The sequence below is a fragment of the Taudactylus pleione genome, unplaced genomic scaffold (assembly GCF_031769625.1).
Source record: "Taudactylus pleione unplaced genomic scaffold, aTauple2 ptg000135l, whole genome shotgun sequence".
In the NCBI taxonomy this organism is placed as follows: Eukaryota; Metazoa; Chordata; class Amphibia; order Anura; family Myobatrachidae; genus Taudactylus; species Taudactylus pleione.
In genome coordinates this window covers 1542933-1560703 of record NW_028284537.1, presented here as the reverse complement: position 1 = coordinate 1560703, position 17771 = coordinate 1542933, and the positions used below count along the sequence as shown (strand labels likewise).

Sequence of the window (17771 nt, the reverse complement as noted above, 5' to 3'; positions counted from 1 at the left end):
TTAAGTGCAAATTGCATCATCAAGCTGCTTGAGTAGGGAGTATGAATCTCACGAAGAGCCATCGCAGAGTGATTGACAGGCAGTTAGCGCTTGGTGGTGACGGGGGGGTCGGCGAAACGCAGGCGTGCCTGTCTGTTTGAACGCCGTTGTATGGGCATGCATAGATCTGCCAGTGCGCTTGCCTACGCTGCTTGAGTTCTTACTGGATGCAATGAGGTTAGCAATTTGTAAGTAAGGTCAGGGCTGCTGTAATTCTGCATGAGTGGCCGATGGTACTCGATGTTACCAATGTTTATGGAGGTTTGCAAGGTAGTACGGATGTGAGATAGCGGTAGTGGGAGGCAGTGAGCGTCTCTATGCTGGCAGTGCGACAGCATTGTGATGGCATTCATTAGCATATTTTCATAGCAAATCTGCGTGCGATTACGGAGCTGCGATCGCAATAGCCATCCAAATGAATCAGACCCAAAGACGCAGATTGAAATTGCATGCAAATCCATGCAACTTCAGTGGACGTTTTCTGGGTAGGTTGCTAGCTAGATGCGGGCATGCTGCGGTCAGCGACTGCGTGTAAAGACGCAATTGCGCTGACCCCGACCGTCATGTTCAGACGGAGGAATTGCCACAGCCATAGGGAAGGTGCGTCCTAACACGCACAGCAGCAGTTTAACGCCGCAGCCGGTGGGCATGTCAGTAGGAAGCCTATTGGCTTTGGCATTAGCGGCTGCTATAGCGTCTACATCCAAATCTGGACATAGGGCCTGATTCAGAGCTGAATGCTCTGACCAGAACGCTCGCTCTGAATCAGGGCCCTCCTACCTTTTTTTGGAGCGTCCTCATGGACGCTCTTATAGCTGTGGGTTACCAGCCACAGATAATAGCGAGCGTCCATGATGATGGTCGCGATGGGCAAAGACCATCGCGACCATCGGGCTTGCGACGAGACCCTGCGGTAGGGTCTCTCTTCCGCAAGCCCAGGAGTGATTTTGGCTGTATCAGAGCCAAAGTCACTCCCACTGACATCATTACTGATGTCAGTGGGGCCGGCTTCAGATGGTAGGCGTTCCCATGGGAATGCCTCCGTCTGGCAGCCACGCCCCTGGCACGCCCACCAAAGGGGGCGTGCTGTCAATCACCATCGACAGCACGCCCCCTTTGGTGCGAGACCTGGAGCGCCAGCTTGGCTGTCGCAGTCCGGGTCTCGCGCATGCGCACGACGGAGCTCCCTCCGTTGTGCGCATGCGCATTGGGGTAACATCGACCCGCTAGCGAGCGACCTTCGCTCGCGAGTGGGTATGAATGACCCCCATAGGTGTGATTTGCAAATGACCTTTAATGAAAGCAAATGTCTGATCAGTTGATAATGGTTATTGGGTTCTATAATAAAAAATAAGCCCCAATGTCAGTAATAGGAGATAACAAATCTACTTTATTTAATGGAGAGGTTTATTGTCTCCGCAGTCTGGATGCCAGGCAGGCCTAGTCTAAAGCTGGGTACACAGTAAACGATGTGTACCCAGCACAATATCGCAAGTGGCGGGACATGGCAGGAGAGCCGGCAGTGATGGAGCGACAGTGGGGGACCATGCTGCATGCAGGTCCGACGGGCGATGTTGCTGGCGACTTGCGGGAGCGCGCATCGTCAGCAACATAGGTGGTGCGCACTGGACGTTGTGCCCTATATGTTGTCCGATCCGCCAAATCGGACGACATATCGTCTAGTGTGTACCCGGCATTACATAGTTGGAGCCTGTAGGTACACAACTAAGCTCCTCCACAATTGTTAGACCCATATTTAACAGAACAGTCTCTACAGTAGCTTTACCTCCTATGTTACAGACCAAAATATTACACCACCACCATACGGGTGGCAGTCAGGATGCCGGCGGTCCAGATGCCGACCGTTGGCATCCCGACTGTCCTAATCCCGGCAGGGGTCTAATGACAGGTGTCGAAATCCCAACGCCTGTCATTTTACCTACGCCGGGAGCCCGACGCCCGGCATACCGATTGAAGGTAAACCGGGCGGCGGGCGCGGACAGCAGCAGGGGGGATGGTTAGGTTAGGGGCTCCAGGGGGGGACTTAGGGTTAGGCTAGGGGAAGTTAGGGATAGGCACCCCCGGGGGGGAGGTTAGGGTTAGACACTCCCCCGGGAGACTTGGGTTTAGGCTGCGGGGAAGGGGGGGTTAGGTTTAGGCACTTACAGGGAGATTAGGGATAGGCACTTGGGGGGCAGGTTAGGGTTAGGCATCCCTAAGGGAGGGTTAGGGGGGGGGTTAGGTTAGTAAATAGTTAAAATACTTACGTGTCGGGATCTTCACTGCTGGTATTCCATACCGATCCCCACCATACGTCATTCCTGCGCTCTAATACACAACACTTATTTCTTCTTCATTATATAAATACACTGGGGCATATTTATTAAACAATATCTGCGAGAAATACCCTGAAAACACCAGCAAATATTAAGGAAAGCTTGAATGTACCATGGAGGGACCGCAGCGCATATCTACGATTTCTCCCGCCGTCCCTCCATTTCCAAGAGCAGACGCAGTCCCCATAAGTTTCTTTGGGGCTGCTATGTCAGATTTACAAAGCTCACATTTCGGAGCTTGGCCCCAGCAGCTAAGGCCATCTTCAGATGACGTTATCCAATGTAACCTATGGGCTATACGTCGTACAAATTACCTGGAGAGGGTCCCTGCACCATGGCCTGCGCACATGCATGGTCAGCCGACTGAGCATGCTCAGTAGTGCCATGGGGATCACAGAACAGGAGTGACATTATCTCAATAGCGATCATATGATTTCACCACCTTTCAACAATTCTAGGTCTAAAACCTGGTAATTGAAATATATACCCCATTATCAATCACCTTTTGGGGTAAAACACGCTGGGAAAAGGCAGCTTTTGCAAACGGCCACTTAGCTTAATGATTGTAATAACATAGGCAAACGCAGGGGGGGGTTCCGTCTGCCTGGAAACCCCCCACCCCAGCACACACCATGACCACAATAGAAATAGTAATATAATAGAATGTTACTAATGCTGCATGTTCTTCTCAGTATCACAAATGAAATAATTGGCATCACCTGTGGATCTTTTAAAATGTCAGCCAACTAGGAGATGTGGAAAACATGCACTGTTAGAGGTGCACTGCTATAGGCCATCTATAGGGTTAATTATTAATACTGTAGACTAATACACTATCCAGTGCATAAGGAGATCGATATGTACATATATGTCCAGGTCAGTGCTAGGTTCTTCTGCTGCTCCCCCAGACTCCTGGACTTGCTCCAGTGCTCAGGAATAGTATCCACATCTGAAAAAAAACATTCAGCTCAGGCAAGATGGACCTACTGCCGCATCTAATGGGTTACTGTGATCGCTGGTCTTGCATATTCTGGAATTATGACACACAATATACTTTGTATGTAGCATATCAAAGCTGGATAAGTGCTGATTATGCCCTCTTCATGGACTGGCCACACTCACTTCTAAATCAAGCATTTGGAAACCCCCCTCTAGAAATCCTGCGTTTGCCACTGAATAACTGATACAAACTGACTTAATGACCAGGGCAAGATCAACAATGGGGTAGATGGGACTACAACCCCAGGCCTCCACATAAAAATAGGCCCATTATCATGACAGCTTTATGATGACCAGACACCAAGCTGGCCACACGATTGGCCATAAATAATAAGTATTAAACTTTCTATTTCTATTTTCCTCACAAAACTGTGCAATTTTTCTACTCTATGCAATTAGGGAGACATTGCGGATGATAGTGTAGGGGTGTACACGCCCACATGGCACTGGACACACCCACACAGCACTGGCCACACCCACATAGCATTGACCACACCCACACATCACTAGTCACACCCACATAACACTGGACACACCTCCTCTGCTTTTAACAATAGGTACTGATGATATATATCCAAAAAAGGAAGCCGTATAGCCCTACTGCTGTTCTCTTGGATATTCTGGAAAAAAGCTGATTGTAATTATGCATGCTACTGTACTATATATAGATCATATTGAGGAATGTGGACCTTCATGAAGTTCTAATCTGCATTCAAAAATAAAATATTAGTTCACCCTGTATGTTAAGAGATTGTTGATTAATTTATTTAATACCTTTAACATAGCTACAAACTATTGTACATAATATAGCAAGATTATGTGGCAATGTATTAATCCACTGCGTCCTGTGACCATCCAATTAATAAAAGCACCTCTACTCAATGTGCAACATGCAATCATTATATTGCAAACAACAGTTTCCTCAGCATTTCAAATATTGCAAGTATTGTATTGTCAATTCCAGTTCTGCATCCATGTCCGTGCCATCTGTACCGGCAATTCTTAATTAATACAATATTTTTTTTTATGTAGTTCACTAGTAACATAGCTCATAGCTGTGCATATTCAGAGAAGGCATACTGGGGGGCTTTAAGAAAAAAGTCACTCATCAAAAGAGAAAAAAAATACTCTTTGCTCCATCTGGTGGACGAATTGGGAACATCAGCGTGTACAGTATGTGTCTGCTTGTGATAGACCAGCATGGATCGATAAAACCACAAGTGGAAGAAATGCCTAAGGTGATTTCGAGGGGTTTCTCAGAAATCATAGCAGTGACAGCTGTTTTGCTCTTGGATTCCAGGGCAGGCTCTCTAGAGTCCTAGCAGCGCAGGCTGATTTCATACTTGTCACTCTGTTTGAACAAGGGACTATATTTTAATAGGACAGATACAAAACTGGAGGAATGAGAGGAATAGAATAAATGCCTGTACTGCACAACTTCAATTTTCTTTCCTTAAAATGACTGCTTCCAATCTCTCCTGTCTTTGCTTGTAAGCTGTAGAAAGTGTTACAGGTATTATTAGGCCATACCACATAGTTATGTTTTATTATAATATCATGTCAGAGGGTTAAGGAGAGTGTTCTACAATGCCACCTGTATGTACAAAGAAATATTGGTATTTGGTTGTTATAGAGAACCTGTCACTTTTGTGTAAAGGTGCCCACACACATACCGACTTGCTCCCAATCAGCTTATGTACACGATTTCCCCTGAACTCTCCCTGAACTCTCCCCAGGCAGTCGTGGTCACGATTTGGAGTTAAAAATGTCCAATCTGACTAAAGATCTATCTTGCAGCCAATGCATTGTATCCCAGATTGGCTAATCTGCCCTACAGCACGGCAGATCTGAAGATGCGATGTACGACGAGCGGGGACGCGCATCGGCATCGTGATAAAGTGTAGAAACTCACGATTTGACATTTTTTACATGAACTGTCGTCACGATTCGTCGAAATCGGCCAAATTGGATGAAAAGTCGGTATGTGTGTGGGCACCTTAAGAGTGCTTCTGACGTAATGGAGGGAACTATAGGGCTGATCCATAGTCGGACGCTATTCACACAGCTGCTGCGTGAAATTATGCAAAGGCTGCAGGAGGCATCTTATGTGAAAAGGGCTCACTGGCCGGCTTCTCTGATCCGCTGTTGCATTTGAAGACTCAGCCGTCGGGTCAACTCAACTGCGCATGCCCGGCGACGGGGCTGTTCCTGTCCCGGGCCCCAAGGTTTAGTGGGGCCCCGAGGTTCAAACAGGGCTTTATTGCCGCCAGCCAGGGTAACCTTCCCAATCCCAAATGCAAGTCACTGAGAACTGCATGATGATCACAGTCGATCATATGGTCTTAAACACTGGAAAATGGGCAAAAAATGATTGGTCAAATTCATTTGATTTAAGCAATATGTCTCCTGACCATTTTTGTCTGTTTTTCAGTGTTTGTGAGCAAATGGACGAATGTCATTTGCTCCCATACATTACCAGGTTTTCATTCCAGCCAGCCAGATTGGACAGATATCTAACAGATAATTGTATAGTGTATGCCCAGCATAAGGATTTGCTAGACCAGAGAGACATGATAAGTATCATCCAGTACTTGCACCTGACCTACCTCTGAGCACCTACAAATGGACCATCTGTTCCAGGTGAATTTCAGTGCTTTTCAAGCTCTACTGGTGAACTCTTGTGTGAACACACTCTTACTGCCTGCGACAGAATGCCCACGTCCTACCCCAATCCACCCATCCATTCGTAAACCTCCAGGAAACATTGCGAGCGGAAGAAAGTGGAGAGTAGAGGACCCCATACATCAGCAATTGATTGCAGCAAAAGGGAAAGATTTTTATACACAATCGATTGCAAATTGCACGATTGCTACAATCAATTGCTGATGTATGGGGGCCTTAAGCATGGACAGGCACACACGCACACGCACAATTTGTGCTCCGACAACTGTCATAGTACATACATGGCACCAGCCCCTGATCCTTTTCCCCACATGTACACTGCATAGGGCACAGGGTAAAATCTATTTACTCATATCTAACAGGTTCTTTTTCATTTTGCTGGTGAAGTCAGTTTTTGCCTCTAAAGCTGGCCACACACTAGACCAACTTACATCCAACCATCCAACTAGTTGATTGGTTGGAATGAAAATCTGGTAAGGTATGAAAGCAAATGACAATCGTCAATTTGCTCCCAAACGCCGGAAAATGGACAAAAACTGTCGTTTGAACAAATTGTTTAGATCAAACATTTAACAAACTTGTCTGACGACCATTTTCGTCTGTTTTCTGGCATTTAGGAGCAAATTGCTGATCATCAGTTACTACCATACGTTACCAGATTTTCATTCCAACCAATCAACTAGTTGGATGGTTGGATGTTAGTTGGTCTAGTGTTTGGACAGCTTTACTGTCATTTTATAAGTGTGTCAGCCATTAGTTTGGGGCACGCTAAATAAAATACAGTTTCTCTGTAAGCATTTGGTTCAGGGAAGTACTTATGAGAAGTTCTCCTGTCCAGGGGGTAAAAGGTTACCATACATTTTGGAATTCAGAGCTGCTGCATCCCAACATTCTCCACAGGGTTAGGCTGTGGGATGGGAGGGTTAGGGATAAGCACTAGGGAGAGGTTAGGGTTAGGCTACGAAAGCAGGTTAGGTTTAGGCGCTAGGGGCAGGGTTAGGGGTTGGGATTATGGATAGGACAAGAATACTTACCGGAACCGTCACTTAGTTGAGGGTCTGCACCGTAACAGCTCAGTGCGTGACTGAAGGGACCAGGAAAATGACATTGCTGCCAGGAGCAGGTAAATTACAGCTGGGCCACCAGGGATGGTTTGTCGACATTCTATCATGTCGACCTTTCAGCAGTGTCCACCTGATGAGCGTCGACTAGTTGGCGCTATATAAATGAATGATAATCGTAATAATATACATAATTGGATGGGGCCAAGCAACCAAATCTCTGTGTAATTCCGCCACACATGTGCGCAGCCCGACCAATGTGACAGAGCGTGGAACAGCCAGATATTAAGGTGAGATCGGGTGATGACCGCACACACTGACAGATCTCTGCTAGGCCCAATCAATAACAATCATTTGCTGACCAGGATTATCTGAATTTAAGGACATATACACAATGTTTTGCGGCCATTTTTTTTCTGAAGACAATTAAGATAATATAGATGCCAGGAATGGTACTGCTCCATTCCCAATGCAAAAATAGCATAAAATACAAATTTTGTTACCTTTTTGAGGCAAGAAATATTTAGAATTTCAGGAGATGCCAGATTTTGCCCTATTTTGGAAATCTCAACATGAAGAACAATAAACTGGACGTCTGCTCATATGGAAACATATTTTCAAAAACTTTTTACTGGTTGAAAAACAAATAAATTATTGATTTGCTGAAAATACAACTTTTGGTTCAGAAAACGTTCCGCTAGCGGAAGGTTCATCGACCCGCGGGTGCCTCAATCTTGTATAAGACAGAAATTCTCATTTTTATGTACACCATTATTTTTCCCGGTAATGCTCACGTATAAATCACAGCTTGGGGTATATTTACTAAGGAGAGAGTTTTTAGAAGTGGAGATGTTGCCCATAGCAAACAATCAGATCTACTTAACATTCAAATAGCACCTTCTAGAAGATAATAGCTAGAATCTGATTGGTTGCTATGGGCAACATCTCCACTTCTAAAAACTCTCACTAGTAAATGTACCTCTTATAGTGCTAGCAGCTAGACCATGTTATTATATCCAGGGCAAGTGGCAGGTAGAACAGGCAGCAGCCCTGGGCGTAACAAGGAATTGGGGTGCAGCTTCAGCACTGAACAGAGATAATCTTTCCTTCTTTAGATGACCAAAGGTGCTGCCTGTGACGTTAGTGCGATTTCTGCACCTATTATCAGCAAGAGTCACTCGCCACCTGTGCCCTTGCTTTTTTAATGAATCGAATTACCCAGGAGGAAAAACTTTGCAGCTTCTACACCATGTTGTCGCCCAGGTGCTATGAACTGGGCATTTAGTGGCTGCAGAGACTGGTCTGAAGTAACACTCTCAATCGTACATTGGCAAAGATGCCTACATAGCCCGGTGTGCATGCTCAGTACGTAAAGAAATCGCTACAAGTGGCCACATATAAAGATAAGCGAGACTTAGAATCGGGGCTGCCCACTGCCTTTTATAAATGAAACAATAATAAGGGTAGAGGAGGGTGTTGCAGACGCTGCGCTGCCATTACACGGGCACAGCCAGTACAGCAGGGGAGGTCCGGCCCTGCAGCTCCGTCACACAACCTACAGAGGGCTTGATACAGAGACGTACGTTCATCCGATGTTGAACGCACATTGCCGTTGGTTAGGAGTCTGCGTCTGCACAGGACCCGTTCTGCGCATGTGCAGAAAGAGTCCTGCAATTACGCTCGCAGACCCCCCACAAGCCTCAGCACGTTTGGGGGGGGGGGGTGGAGCAAGGGCGTGGCTGGTCACCATTCCCGGAAACGGGCGCGTCACCCCCATTTCTGGGAGGAAGGAGGCCAGGGACTGCATCAGCGGATGCAGACTCCTGGCCTCTGAAGTGGCCACCGCCTGGTCAGGCTGCAAGTTTCAGTTCCCGCATCCTGACCAAAGGAGCAATGGTCGCCATGGTGCTCGCAAATACAGCAGAGTGAGGTGTCTGACACCTCCTGCATTTGCATTGAGATGGACAGAATTGCACAGCCGCTTGTGTGCCGCTCTCTGTGATTCCATCCATCAGTCAGGCCCAGAGAGCAGACAACATTCCATCAGGCTGGGCTGCAGCAGGAGGTCAGGAAAGCTGAGCCCTGATTGGAGGAGCTCATCACATGCTCCTCTGACCCCCTCCCGAGTGCTCAGCATCATGGGACTGAATTACACCAGTGTCTGGCTGCAGCTGAGATCAGTACTGCTGCAGGGACTGTGTGTGGACAATGAATCAGCCAATCACTGAGTAAGTAAATGTCACTTATTTATTTTTATTTTTTTTAAATAAGTTCTGCATTTATATTATTACTGCACTGTATACTGGTATCTTAGTCACCTGATACCTGTCCCCTAACTGAGACATACACTAGTATATATCAGGATAGAATGGCATAAAGTTGCTGGTATGTACAGGATAAGTATGGATGGACTGGAGGGGGGCCCAAAACTGGTAACTTGCCGAGGGCCCCATGGGATCTTCTACTGGTCTGCCTCTAATGCAGGATAGCAGGCATGACAATCGCTGTTACTGCTGCCTTGGAGGTGCAGGGGGAGGAGGCACACACAGTGGACACAGCCATAGGAACTGTGATAACAAGAGGGGGGGGTGGGGGGTAGGTCCCCATGTCTTAAGAGCCCCGGGTTCCCCCGAAGGCTTAATACGGCCCTGCCAGCCTTACATCACATTCACTAACATGTTTTAAACCATATGATACACATTAAGTATCAATAAAACCAAGCCTGCTTTCAGGGTTTCTCCTGGAGAGGAGCAACTAAGAGACAGCAAGTATGGCTTACAGTACATTCTGTGTTGGTGTCCCAGTCTGCATCTTGTTGGTAAATGCGTGAAGACACTCGTAAAGTACTTAGTCGATCATTCGGAAGTGGACGGAATTGCAAAGCTGCACGCAAGCAGCTTTGCAATTCCATCCTTGCAAATATTGAAATGCAGCAGGAGGGGGCCTGACACCCCCTACTGCATTTGCGATCCCAGCACTGCGATTGAGGTCGCAGCCTGGGATAACCATCGCGAACATCTGTCTTGATGGTGGACAGGGCCGGACCGCCGGCCAGCTGAGTAGGCCTCAGCTTACGCAGGCTGGACGGCTTGCGAGGCCAGGAAACTGTGTCCGTGGACACAGCTCCTGGCCTTGCTCCTCCCCTCACCCCTGTACCGCCCCTTAAATGCTTCTGCCTGTCAATCAGGCAGGGGCATAGCAGGGGTTGCGTGCGATCACACAGGACCTGTTCTACACATAAGCAGAACGGGTCCTGCATAAGCGAAGATTCCAAATAATGGAGAATCTGCGTTCAGCTGAATTAGCCCCTTAGCTTACGTAAGATGGTGCCTTTCCTCCTCCAACATTATTCTCTAGGTGTAGGGGAGAGTAAGTGCCAGAAGCACCCTAGTCTGCATAGGTGCATATGGGTGCATCTGCTTAGTGATTTCACTACACAATCTGCTTCTGTTCCCATATGCATATAAAGAGGCCTATACAGTTGGGTGTAGTTTGGCAAGCTTGCCTTGGGTCGCAAATTATCATATTCTAGTAGATGATACCTGGGAGCAGATTTCATATATTTTGCTCCTTGAACGTGAATTAGGCCACAAAAATACAAACCGAAAGCACAGACGGTGTAATAGTTAGCATTACTGCCTTACAGCACTGAGGTCATGGGTTCGATTCCCACCACGGCCCTAACTGTGTGGAGTTTGTATATTCTCCCTGTGCTTGCGTAGGTTTCCTCCGGGTAATCCGGTTTCCTCCCACACTCCAAAAATGTGTGTAATTGTGTGCTCGGGAATATAGAGTGTAAGCTCCACTGGGGCAGGGACTGATGTGAATGGGCAAATATTTTCTGTAAAGCGCTGTGGAATATGTGTGCGCTATATAAATAACTGGTAATAAATAAATAAGACAACAGGATGGGCGTGGTCGGGACTGCATCACCATGGGTGTGGCCACAAGCTTTTTAAAAAGGGGAATCCATCCCGATCCCCCTGCAAATCTACCCACGCACGGAAATGTATAGCACTTCACCAGCTGTTAGATTGTATAATAAAGTTTCAGAAGGATATGGTGGGACGTGATACCCAGCAATCCCCTACTAGCTAAATCCCAGCCAGCCCTTAATGCTGTCCCAGAGCCTTTTAAGCAAAGTGCTTGCAGCCCTGTGCTGATTGTGTCCTAAAGCTAAACATGTGACATGGTACGGCCAATCATGATCCAGTTTCTGACTCACATTACAGCCATTTTCCAAACAACATCTAAAACTGGATACACACTATTCGATGTATTATACGATATATCGTCCTGGCGCAGATTGGAACGATGTATCGTACACATCATATAGTGTGTACGCCCGATCCGTCATTCCCGGAGGTCATTCATCGCATCGTCCAATCTGCTGTGCTGTACGTCAGATGGAACTATGCAACGAATGGCATGGTGCAGTTACAAGCAGCATGTAACAATACATCGCGCCGTCGTACCATGGATCGTGCAGTGTGTATGGCGCATGATGTTTTGCTATATCGCATTGCCGCGTTGCCGGGATGCACCATCGTAAGCTTAAGAGTCCCTGGTAACATAAACCACTACAGCCTGCGCATATGGAATTAAATGGAATCAATAACTTAATATGTAAATAAAACGCATTCAGGTAGTGATTATAAAGCAAAAAGAAAAATACAATGTGTAGAAGACCAATAACACAGGTTAATAGCAGGCTATATTAACAACAGTAACACAAACTCCTGCCTAATCAGCATTATTCCTGCTCTGGATAAATTAAAATTAGACTCACGTTCGATTAACTCACTTCATTAACTCAGTCAATATAACAATAAACATGTGGTGTAAATATGGATAATTTCTTATTGAATTTGTATATTTAATTACCAAGTAGGGTCTCACAGAATTTTATCGCCAACCCCCCTCCCCACATCACAACACTCTATAACACATACACAGTCCTGTTATTGTCCAATCTAGATGAGATTGTGATGCTAGAGTGCACTTTATACAGAATAATACACTGTATTGTGCATGTTTTTTATTTCTTTTACATGAGTATTAAATTTTTTTTATATATATATATATATATATATATAATTTTAACTTATATTTGTTGTAAGTGTTGTGTGAAACATTGGGGACTGTTAATTTCGCAATCATTTCTCATATCTAAGATGAGGCCTATAGAAGTAATAATTATCTCTAATTTCTATTTAATTAAATCTTGAATGGTGATCTATGTGCAAAAATAAAATAATGCAATCAGGTCAAAGAAAAAAAAATAGAACAACTGCACTGTACTTTAAAATGAAATTTAAAAAAAAATTATTTTTTTTTTAAAATCCAAATGGCTACATTTAAATTCAAGCAAATCTGTGTTACATTGCATTATGTTCCATTTTTACTACCCTACAGTACCTTTGCAGATTCAGCCGTGCTAACAATCTGCTTGCTTTCTGGGGAAATAGCATCTACGGTAGGTGAGAGGCTGTTTGTCAAGTACCAGAAAAGGCCAACCAGCTGTAAAGTTGAGTAATTATTGTTAAAACAAAAATGTGCTTACGTTTGCCTAGTGCAAATTACTGATGATAATCTGGCGTACAATTTGCATTTAAATTTTTTTATATTTTCACTGGGAAAATTGTTCCACCATATAGGAGCAGAAAAGAGAAGTGTAAGGCTGTACTTTAACAATAAATAGTTTTTTTAATTTATTTTAGATTAAATGGTAAATATAGTGGAGGGGGTTACATGATAGGAATAACATCAATCCATTGTGCAATTTATATTATCTTAAGGTCCATTGTGAATGGATGGTAAAGTATGAGGCACAGGGTTAGGTGGGAAGCACCATGGCTCTTTAGACTCAGGAAAAACTGCACATTTGCAGAATTTCACAGGCACAGAAAAGGCACGAGTTAAGAAACTGAAAAGGCTGAAGCACAGCCTCAAACCCCGGCTCGCAAATCAGAGTGTATTGCCATATGGACTGGTGGCCCCAGTGAGACAAGTTGTGTGAGACAAACTGTCGTTGGGGTTTTGCACGGCTATATTTAGATTGTCAGAGTACAGTGCATTACAATTTTTTATTCTGCAACTCTCATACTTTTTCAAGAGAAGACATTCAACTAAAGACACCATTGGCAGATTCGACATAATTGTGCGAGAGATTACAATATGTGCTTCAGACAATAGATGTATTAGCTGGGTAGATTTTTAAACAATGTTTTTTTTATAAAAAAAAAAATTTTTATTCATTATTTTAACATCATTGCTATGAATAAATACCACAGTCTGTTCTGAAGCCAGGGTTTGCTGTACAGTGATTGACTAAAACCCTGAACAAGCCCTGGACTACTCAACCTTTGAGCCAACTTTGTACTAATTTTCCCAATGGTCCAACTGTGCTACTATTTTTGAACCCTTTAAAAAAACACTCCAGATTTATTTTGGCAAATCCGGCACAGGTTCATTTGGGATAGTACCCATTATATAGCTGCAAATCCAAACGGTCTTTGTATTCTCCTGTTTCTAAACGTCTGTTTCAGTCTCATACAATCAATCTGCAAATTGTTTTATGATTCTAAATTTTAAATAAAATATAATCCTGGGCGCACGTCGGCTACAGTTTGCGGCTCTGCACTCTTCCGCCATTGCCGTAGTGGGTACCTCATTTGTGCTGTAGTGAATTACAAGTGATATGAACTTTTTGTGCCACCTATATGAATGTTACTGCTGGGAATCTGACATATCCAGTACTTTCTTAGGAAGATGCACCTGTTTTTTGTGCAGTGTCTGACTGATAGACGATGCAATCAGACAGCCAGCTGCGTCTGAGACCCGATTCCCTGAGACTTGTGATTAGATGATCTGGCTTGCATGAGCATATTTCCTCTCTATACTGTCCTGGCTTCATGACCCTATCTTGCATATATCACAGCATGGGGCGAAATAAACCATTTAAAGATTGAGCTAGAACTAAAAGGTACTCAGCATGACCCTAAGAAATAAACCCACAAAGCATAGATGTTTCTAAGGGGGATACAAGTGAGTGAGTAGAATATCCCATGGCGGATTCTGGTACACCGGCTGTGCCTCGTGCTACTGTATGTACTAATCTCAAAGCTGCTGTAAAAAAAAGTCTTTCTGAAATAAAAAATATTATGTTAAACAGTTGACAACCAACCATCAAGTGTGAGTTTATTCCCATGTTTGGCTGTTTCACAGAAGACACCCTTGAACTGGGAAAATAAAAAAGACTCATTTTCAGCCATTTTAATGCACAGGTTTTTTTTTCCCTATAAACTAATGGGTCAGTGACTGCAAACTCAAGGACGTTGAGTCTATTCTGCAAGCGCCTCGACCATTCAAGCACTTGAACCACATCAATCAAACAATCGCTTCATTTTTTTTTCTTCCCCACAGCAAAACAAAACACATTCCGAGAGAATAAGAGTCTAAATATAAATTGCCTCACATCTGCAAAATGAATGCCTTGCGAAACCAAGCTGTGTCAGATAGGAAACTGAATATGTAGTGACCTTTTCAATGGCAGTCTCCCCATTATGCTGCACTACAACAAAACACATTTTCGTTTTAACGTTAGTGGTGCGACTGCATTCACAATACACACTCAAAAAGGATTTTGTTGGCGTTTGATTTTTCGCCTGGTACTCCGTAGCGAGCGACTATGGTTCCAAATGTTATATTTTATGCATTTCCGTGCCCCCCAATTGAAATTTAAAATAACAGTCAAGGAAAAGCAGAACACAGACTGCAAAGTAGATAAATTGCTTATATAGATAATGCATGGCCACTTCATAAGCAAATGGGTCTGTCTGCATTACAGCAATGTGCTCACATCCCAACTCACTTATTTACAACGAAGCATTCAAAAATTAATTATGTGTAAGCAGCCTGCTAATTGCAGCCATTAATCTATCATTACACAGTGATCTGATTTAATTATTAAATCAAGCAAGCTGAAATGTAGGTTTATGAAATAATCTGTGTTTGCACCTGAGGATAAAATCAATGTAGACTCACTGCCTAGAACTTTGTAGTCAACATGTAGCGCTAAATATCACAAGATGTTGCTATGATACCATTTGGCTATATAGCTGAATAGATTGCACATTGTGCAGTTAAATCCAGAAACTAATAAGTCACTGTCTCATAATTGAAATAGCTTCTTAGATCAATGCCTGGCACTAATTACACAATGGGCGCTGTACCCTATATTTATCGTATATAATAATATCTACTTTTCATTTTTTTTGCACATTTAACAAGGCGCTAATTAGCATGGCACTTATGAATTAAATGTTTCAGCTATTTTTTTTTTTGGCATTTGAAAGGTTATAGACAAAACCTCTTTATTGTAGGACTAAAAGAGAGATTGTCAGAGAGAGTTTTTCTTTATAAAGAGAGAAAGTCTTCTATGCACATAACTAGTAGAAAGTTTAACACATCCAGGAAAGCAGGGACTGAGTGGATGAGGCAATACAGCTTTCAGCACTGAGTCGTGGACAGCGACCAAAACTCAACCCAAAACTCAACTGAATGCTCTCAACTTGTTCTGTATAGATTTTATTCAACCGCCGCACATATCAAAGGCAATAAATACAATCTGATCCTGGGAAAACAGCTGTTCCCAGCACTGTATCCGCCTCTATAGACTAGAGTGCAAATAAACTCACAATAAACACAACCTGAGAGTGCATCAGCTTTCATCCAAAGAGCATGCTGCACCATCTGACTCCCTCTCATCCAGCTGAGTCAATGCATGAACAGACCTGGGCACCTTACACTCCTGCCAGCGATACGGATGATCTATAAAGGGATAATGAAAGTGATCCTAGAGGCACTCTCCTTCTGAGCACACGAGAAGCAGCGGCGGGAGGTCATCTGTCCTGGAAGCAGCTTGTCCATTTCATCAGGCACTGGAAGAAGCAGCTGGTCCCAGCACTTGACACAAAGACAATTTCTTTATCCCTTCAGCTAAGCTCGGCATAGGTCATATAGGAGGAATTGTAATGCACCCAGGAGATGCTTGGAACAATTGAATATAAAATGCAGATAATACAATTGCCACTCTGCAAATATGCATCCCATAAACAACATGGATGAATATGAATTTCCACTTTAAATAATTGCATAACAATTATCCATCACAGACCAGTGATAATTGCATGCATTAGATAGTTGGATTGGAGCTAAACCGGAATTGTGCACCTAGTAATGAGTATATCACATATGATCTGGAGAGTCTGGCAGGTATAGAATCACCTATATGCTAGGAATAGGGAGTGGGCATTAATGACCCTATATAACTACAGGGGGGACAAAGATGGGGGTATTAAAGTCAACTTGAAGTATGAGGCAAAGTTTCCAAATAATAAATCATAAATGCCAAAGTCTACAGCCAGCAATACACATAAAGTACATACTGTACAACTATAATCTCTGTAACACTATCATTTCCTTACTGCCAAGGCAGACACCATAGGAAGCAGTTATATTACAGTAATTAAATAGTTTAGAGCATTATACAAGTTTGCACTTATTATAGAGTCTAGAAAGTATAACTTATTGCAACTGCTCTGGCTGGGGACCATGCAGTGATCACAGAACTTACTGATGAGAAGGATCAATGCTTCATCTGCAGCAAGGAGCCTGGTTCCACTGCCCTGTCCATTGGCCAGATGATGATAGAGGGTGACATATTGCGCTACTCAAAGCAGGACACATATATCAAGCCGGTGTGTTCATGTTGGGGATTATCACAAAGTTGCAGTCATTCTGAATGGCCCCAGAGCTTTAAGTCTTCTCATCTCCCAGCTGATCAGTAGTAGTAAGTAGTAATGATCTGCATCCTGGCTGGAGCATGCACAATTACATGGTGCACTGTTCTGCCTGCAAATAATAATCACTGGGAAGTAAAGGTGACCAGGTGTGGGCTAGATTCTGTGCTGCAGTTGTAAGTGTGGCTTCTGCAGCTTGCAGTGTGGGAAGTCCCCTGTGCCTGGGGTAGAGTGTTGGCTGCTGGTCCCCCTGCTACCCTTTTGCTCCTGGACTGGAGATGTCAGTAACCAGCAGAGAGAGCCACAGAGTCAGGCTGATGCTTTTGCTTTGAATCCAGAGTGACACTAACAAGGCTGCTGTGCACATATAACTGATTGGAGCAGACAAAGATCAGTGTAGTGCTACAGCTCCTCCCTGCTCTCTCTCCCATATCCTCCCCATCACTGTGTCACAGGCTCAGGCACAACCTCTGCCAGCCCTAGGATTCTCTCCTCAGCCATTGCTCTGTACTACAGTCCTATACAGGTGCGGAACAATGTCTGGGGCAGGTTAGTATTAGCCAACGTACCTCCACTACATCATGGACACTTTACGGTATACTGAGGAATAAAACTGGGGGTTAGGTGTGTCCTGTGCCTATAATTATTATTAGATACATAACATATGCACTATACAACTCAGTGTAAGCAGCCTGGAGAACCGTGCATGTGTGAGATACAATGTCAGCTTCAGGATAGCTTGTGAGCAAAGATATAAATTACCACTCACACTTAGGGACGGATTCTGAGTAGCACCCAAAGGGGCTGTAGTTGCGGGCAACCGCGGAAGACTGATTTACTACCTTATGCCA

At 44.2% G+C, this 17771-nt stretch overlaps 1 protein-coding gene across 2 annotated transcripts in view; it reads right to left on the bottom strand.

Annotated features, from left to right (window-relative positions):
- Window positions 1–17252, bottom strand: part of TAFA4 (TAFA chemokine like family member 4) — a 332620-nt gene extending 315368 nt beyond the window's left edge. The window contains exon 1 of one of the 2 annotated variants that reach the window (XM_088473439.1): window positions 16755–17252. The gene's annotated coding sequence lies outside the window, so the exon portion shown is untranslated. Of the gene's footprint in view, window positions 1–12535; window positions 12570–16754 lie in introns of those variants that run through there. The other variant, XM_088473440.1, reaches the window with a different exon arrangement.
- Between the last annotated feature and the right edge of the window lie 519 nt (window positions 17253–17771).